Source organism: Puma concolor, chromosome A3, assembly GCF_028749965.1.
Source record: "Puma concolor isolate L17-30 chromosome A3, mPumCon1.1.hap2, whole genome shotgun sequence".
NCBI lineage: Eukaryota > Metazoa > Chordata > Mammalia > Carnivora > Felidae > Puma > Puma concolor.
In genome coordinates, this window is record NC_141669.1 from 1596982 (window position 1) to 1604568 (window position 7587).

Below are 7587 nucleotides of genomic sequence, written 5' to 3' on the forward strand. Positions count from 1 at the left end.
GCTCCCTCTCTCAAAATAAACACATAAACGTTACCCAAAAAAGTTAAAAAACAAGAGCAATGTGAGTCTAGGAGCAGGAGCTGCTGTACTAGAACCCGGTTCCCAGAGATGGGCGTTTGTTATTGTTTTGATGTTTACAATCAGCTCCTGTTTTCTTGCATTAACAGCAAGGTAAAGACAAAATTTTAAAACCCAGATCTCAAAAAGAAGCTAAATATGACGTTGAATGTTTGTTTCCCTTTTTACTGAACGCCTCCTGCCCCCTCAGTGGTTCTATGAGGAGAGAACTTAATCATACTCACATTATTTGTGTTACGCTTGCTTTTCCTCTTAACCAGGCTCACTCCCCGAAGTCAAAGAGCAGGCCTTTCATAGTGCATTGCCAATAACTACAACGATATGTAGCTAATAGATCCATCTTGTCATTTTCAAAGCACTTTCACGTATATTGCCTACTTCAATTCAGAAGACAGGTGTGGGAGGGTGAAAGGTACCCTTAGGCTTTCTCCCAGGTAAGAACAGAGGGATGATAGCAGCCTGCCACAGGAAGGAGGGGCCGAGAGTGAGGCGTGCTGAGCCTCCTGTCCTCAGTCTGGTGGTCCTCTCTCTCTCCCGCTTCACCCCTTCCACAGCAGCCCAGGCTCGGTGGGGTCTAATGAGTTTATGTAAAAGCATGTCCTTGGCTCGACTGAGCTGTCTGTAAATCCTGAGCCCAACATTCTCTAAGGGAAATCTCCTCATTTCTCTGAATGAAGGAAAGAGATAGTAAAGAATTCCAAAGCACTGATAACGTCTTTCAAAAATGTGAACTGAGCGGTTCTGGGGAAACTCGAGCAGAAGGGAAGGCACATAAAAAATTCCGAGGCCAGTTCTCCGTGCACTTTGCAACGCGGTGCCAAGCTGGCCAACGACAAATACTCTTAACCTTACCCGGTGCGGCCGTGACGCAGTCACGTCAGCCAATGACAGCGGCACCCCCTTCACCCAGCACCTGGGGGTCCGCGGCACGCTCTATCAATGATAGAATCTATTGATGCACAGACAGCGTGTGGGGGAGGAGGTGCTGAAGCTGCACTTTGCAGACCATTTCCATAACTTTCGAGAGAACTGGCAGGTCGGAAATGAGTCGATAGTTCAGATAGATTGTCAGGTAATAAGGAAAGTCATTAGAACAGGGGAATGACTGCAGCTGCTTTAAATTGAGCAGGAATTCAGCCAGATGTGAAGGCGGGAGTTGCACAGCTAGCTGTGACAGGAGCCCCGTCTCCTCTGGGTCCCTGAAAGAGCCACGTGGGCCACGAGTTCAAACAATAGGTTGACAGCTGCAGCACCCAAATTGCCTTCATCTCTTGTGCAGGGGTGGCCACAGTGAAGTCGAGAAAGACAGATTGATCTCGTGTTCAAGGAGTCATAGTGCTGGGGGCGGGGGAGTGGGGGAAAGAAAAACAGGGACCGGGGCTCAATAGCCTCAATTACTTGTGCGAAATGAACTGGAAAATTTTGGCAAGTCGAGAAATTAAGAGCCACAAAAACTGGTTCAACATTTACTCTGCTATTAAGAGATCACAATGAACACACTTATCCCCATCCGATTTCAATTCTGTTGAATCACACAATGCTTGGCTTTCAGGTTCCTCCATTTTGGGGTAACAAAGGCGCTCCAGTGTCCGGAGAACGTGCGGGGAGGAGAGGCTCCCGCTGTGGGCCCAGATTTCCACCGCCTCCCCGCATTCGGACTGCTTTATGTTTATCCGCACAAAAGGAACTTCGGATGAAAGGCTTTGAGGACTGACGCGTGAGTTGAATGCTAGCACGCACACAGATCACTCTAGAAATGCTGGATCGATCGATCCCCGGGGCAGCTTGGAGGGCTCATGTGACACTTCTGCTGTCCTCGTTTCAAAAGTGGCCACGCGCATACCACGTGATGCACACACATCCTTTAAGATATTTGTTCCTCCAAGAACCAGCCGTGGGCATTTTTTCACAGGAATGAAAACACAGACGCCAACATTGCCCATAATTTGATGTCCTTGTACTCTTTGTTCGTGTTTCCACCTCCCCGGAAGCCTTTGCTGTTACTCTGGTTCGGTCGTTAAGGCCCAGATCCAGTGTCACATCCTTTTCCTTCCCATCATCTATGCTTCCATGGCAATTTATTGACCTATAGCTCCATGATAGCTCTATTATTGATTATTTCTCTCTTAGCGGACTCGTTATATACTTTTGTAATGGACCGCCTGTGTGGACTTCCCCCTAATCAGCTATGAGCATGCACCATGACTTATTTATTTTGTATTCCCAGTGCCTAGCACAGTGCTTGGCATGTGGTCAGAAATCAATAAATAATTGTTGCTTTGATAGCCTCTGCATCGCAAGGATGACATATCAATTGGTTGAGCAACAATAAATCAGGAAGAACGGAAACTTACATCTAGGGCCAGTCGTGTGGAATTTCCAGATGCTCAGAGAAAGCCATAAATAAATGAGAGACTATTTGATCTGGCACCCACGGCTGCTATTGATGTCCTCACTGCAATCAATGCAGCAGCTAAACCCTGAACAAGAGGGTGGGTGGCAAGAAGAGAGGTCAAACACAAGTTTAACTTGCTCAGCACAGTCTTGCAGATGTCACGGTACTTGATGAGCCGTCTTCTTTGAAGGAGTTCCTTCTCAGGGACCTCGGCTACTCTTGGGCTTTTGGTATAATTCCTGTATTGATCACCCAAAAGATAAGTTGCTGTTATCTTTTCCTAGATCACTCACATTCCTTCCCTACTATAATTTCCGGTTGCATATTTCAGGTTTCAGCTTCCGGGAGGCTACCACCCAGCCCTCTGACTACGCCACAGTCAACCGCAGTTCCTCTGGCCCATGTTCTCCTTTGCCTCTGTGGTTCTCTCATTCACCCGGCCCCCTGGATTCGGGCCAGGGACAGTGCCCCCTATTCTTTTGCCCTCTCTGCCCCAGCCGCCAGTTCAACCTACCACTCAAACGTACTAATAGTTTAAAAAGAAAAGAAAAGAATCTTCAGATCGCTCCCTATCCCCCCATTTCTACTTCTTCTTCTCTATTCAGGTGGAGGGCCTGGATTATTTCTCTACTTCTGTATCTAACTCCCATCCTCTGTCCACAGCGTTTCCAGATCATATTCCTAAACCATCGCTTTCCACATCTGACATCCGTCATTTCGTTCAGGGCGAAGTCTTGGTTCTGCACAGTCTGGTTGCATTTCTTCTGCTTTCTGTCTACTTTCCTGGAACACCCCACCCCTCCCCATCCTCCTGCTCAGCCAGGCTTCTTCACGCTCCCTGGGGCATCTCTACCTCGGAGCCATGACTTAGGTCACTACTTCAAACTGGAGAGCTACTCCATTCCTGTCTGAGTAAATTCTGTGTCTTAAGACTCAGTTCAGGTTTTGCTTTCTCAAGGAAGGCTTTCCTGATCATTCTAGCCCAAAGCACATTTCCTCTGCTCTCTGTGTGCTCAGAGCATAGTCCCAACTAAGGTCACCATTTGTAAAGTGCTCAACTTGTACAAAGTACTCATGCAGCAGTTATTGTGCACTGCTGTATGCAGATGTTCTCCTCTTGGATCCTGGAAGAAAAGATCTCAGTGTAACCCCCACAAAAGCTTAGAACCAGGATGGTGGAAAGCATCTAGTAAGTTTGTCCAATGAACAAGTACACATCTACAGGCCTTGGAACTCTGATTTGAGGTGATGGTAGAACACTTAATGGGCCCAACCTATTCCTGAAGTAGACCACACAGGATTCCTGCACCTGTTTCTAGAAGGGCACAGAGAAGCAGTGGGAGCCTGGCACAGCAGCCTCAGGGGATTAATTCCCACTCTTGGAGAACACAAAACAAACCACATCAGTGATCCCAAGAGCCCCTAGGAGACACGGTTCTAGGGTATTTCCCCATAGCCCCTGTTCTCCTTTGGGGACTTCTTGGAGTTTCTATCTAATTAACAGATGATCCCCTTCCCAACTCACCATGAGCCTAGAACTTTCCCGTCATCTCCATCATCTTCCAAATCAGTTGTTTCTCCCAGGTGGGAATACTGACAAGAGGGATATCGGGCACCTGGGTGTCTGTTTCAATCAACAGGATCATCTGGGGGAGACTTCGAAGCTGGCCTGCGTCCTGGGATCATCTGGGGGAGACTTCGAAGCTGGCCTGCGTCCTGGGATCATCTGGGGGAGACTTCAAAGCTGGCCTGTGTTCTGGGATCATCTGGGGGAGACTTTGAAGCTGGCCTGCGTCCTGGGATCATCTGGGGGAGACTTTGAAGCTGGCCTGCGTCCTGGGATCATCTGGGGGAGACTTCGAAGCTGGCCTGCGTCCTGGGATCATCTGGGGGAGACTTCAAAGCTGGCCTGCATCCTGGGATCATCTGGGGGAGACTTTGAAGCTGGCCTGTGTCCTGGGATCATCTGGGGGAGACTTCGAAGCTGGCCCTGCATCCTGGGATCATTTGGAGGAGACTTCGAAGCTGGCCTGCGTCCTGGGATCATCTGGGGGAGACTTCGAAGCTGGCCTGCATCCTGGGATCATCTGGGGGAGACTTTGAAGCTGGCCTGTTTCCTGGGATCATCTGGGGGAGACTTCGAAGCTGGCCCTGCGTCCTGGGATCATTTGGAGGAGACTTCGAAGCTGGCCCTGCGTCCTGGGATCATCTGGGGGAGACTTCAAAGCTGGCCCTGTGTCCTCGGATCATCTGGGGGAGACTTCAAAGCTGGCCTGTGTTCTGGGATCATCTGGGGGAGACTTTGAGGCTAGCCCTATGTCCTGGGATCATCTGGGGGAGACTTCAAAGCTGGCCCTGTGTCCTCAGATCATCTGGGGGAGACTTCAAAGCTGGCCTGTGTTCTGGGATCATCTGGGGGAGACTTCGAAGCTGGCCCTACATCCTGGGATCATCTGGGGGAGACTTCAAAGCTGGCCTGCGTCCTGGGATCATCTGGGGGAGACTTCGAAGCTGGCCTGCGTCCTGGGATCATCTGGGGGAGACTTCGAAGCTGGCCCTGCGTCCTGGGATCATCTGGGGGAGACTTCGAAGCTGGCCTGCGTCCTGGGATCATCTGGGGGAGACTTCGAAGCTGGCCTGCGTCCTGGGATCATCTGGGGGAGACTTCGAAGCTGGCCCTGCGTCCTGGGATCATCTGGGGGAGACTTCGAAGCTGGCCCTGTGTCCTCGGATCATCTGGGGGAGACTTCAAAGCTGGCCTGTGTCCTGGGATCATCTGGGGGAGACTTCGAAGCTGGCCCTGCGTCCTGGGATCATTTGGAGGAGACTTCGAAGCTGGCCCTGCATCCTGGGATCATTTGGAGGAGACTTCGAAGCTGGCCCTACATCCTGGGATCATCTGGGGGAGACTTCGAAGCTGGCCCTACATCCTGGGATCATCTGGGGGAGACTTCGAAGCTGGCCTGCGTCCTGGGATCATCTGGGGGAGACTTCAAAGCTGGCCCTGTGTCCTCGGATCATATGGGGTAGACTTCAAAGCTGGCCTGTGTTCTGGGATCATCTGGGGGAGACTTTGAAGCTGGCCTGTGTCCTGGGATCATCTGGGGGAGACTTTGAAGCTGGGCTGTGTCCTGGGATCATCTGGGGGAGACTTCAAAGCTGGCCTGTGTCCTGGGATCATCTGGGGGTGACTTCGAAGCTGACCCTGTGTCCCAGGAGGCAGCTCATTCAGAAGCTTGGGAGTAGCACTGATAAGGCAATAAGGGGGTGAACGTGGGAGACCTACGCATGGTCCCCCTTAGTCACATAACAAACATCCACCCAGTGTACAGGGTGCCCAGTTCACACACCTAGAAGGACCTGCCTTCTCTCTCATGCTCTCTGTAAGGTAGATACACATCCTGCGTCTTTCCAACTGCCTATGAACGATCACCATTCGGCTGCTTGACGATAAGGTTCTCATAAAAGGTAATCATGCCTCCGATAATCCCATGTCATCTTAGATATTCTGAGCAGTTAATGGGTTGGTGATAAGACTTTCAAGTATCCAGCTGAAACTTGATGAGTCTGGTATTTGTTTTAAGTGGAAAACAGCTTAAAAATATGTTTAGCACATATTTAAAATATTCATCCAATTTAATGTAAAACTTTATGCCCGTATATCCCCATTTTCTATCACAGCCTTCTTGTTTTGTTATCATATTATTACAACAGTATACATTATAATTGCATTATAATACAAAGTACAGTTGTATAAATTTTGCAGTCACATAACTTTAATAAAATCAAGAGAACTAAAGAGACATATATAGAATAGAATAGAACAATATTGCATTTTAAGATCAAAGAAATGCGATCTTACATATCTACCCACATATGTATCATTTGTTGTGTTCTTACTCTTTCCATGGACCTGAAGTTTCCTATGTTGTCAGGCACCTTCAGCCTGAAAGACTTCCTTTAGTATCGTTTGTAGTGCAGATCTATCAATGTCTGTTTATCAAAAATGTCCTCGTTCTGCCTTTGTTTTTATAGAATACTTTCATTAGATAGAGAAGACATTTTTTTTCCTTCCAGTACTTGAATGTGTTCCAATTTCTATGGATTTCATTGTTCTGAATGAGAAGCCAACTGTTAATTGTATCATTGTATTTTCATATATGAATTGCCGTCATTGGCTTCAAGAGTTTTGCTTCGTCTTTGGGTTTTCAGAGGTTTGAATATAATGTCTGGATGCATTTGTCTTTGTGTGTGTCTTACTTGGGGCTCTTCGAGTTTATAAATTTATAAATCAATGTTTTTATCAAATCTGGGAAGTTTTTGGACATTATGACTCCAATTATTTTGTGTGTGATCTGTACTCTCTTGATCTCCCTTTGGAGCTCCAATTGCACAATGTGATGACATTCTCGATGGGCCTCTTCGTGTTTATTCAATCTTCTCTCTCGGTGCTCTCTAGCCTGGATAATGTTTATTGGTCTGTCTTCTTTAAGCTGATTCTTCTGCCGTCTCCAAGCTGCCAGTAAAGCCACTTAGTGAATTTTTGTTATGTGAATTGAACGTTTCAGGTCTGCAACCTCCACCTGGTTCTTTGGCATAAGTTTCATTTCTCCACTGCAATTTCCTATCTGTTCGCTCATTCATGGTATATTTTCGCTCAATTATTTGATCACATTTGTCTTCAATTATTTGAACATATTTATAATAACGTCTTTTACATTATTGATGACAAAATCCAACACGAAGGTCCACTTCAGGGTAACATTTCCTTAGTTTGGGCAAGACTCTCTTTTTTTATTTTTATGCCTAATAATTTTTCGTTGAAAATAGAACATTGCAGATAATACGGTGAAGCAACTGTGGATTCTGTTTCTTTCTTTTTTTTCAGAGGGCTGTGGCTTTTTTTCCATTTGGGAAAGATTCTTTATATTGTTCTATTAGGCAGTTAAAATACCTGCACACAAACTCTAGAGTCTGCCTTCCTCTCGGTTCAGTGTGCAGTCACGAATGTTTCTGTTTTGCTTTGTTTTCTTTTGCTTTAAGCCTGCCTATGTAGATGTCTCTCCTGCTCCTGTTTAGTTTAATGTTTTTAAAGTTTTAACTGTAATTCCAGT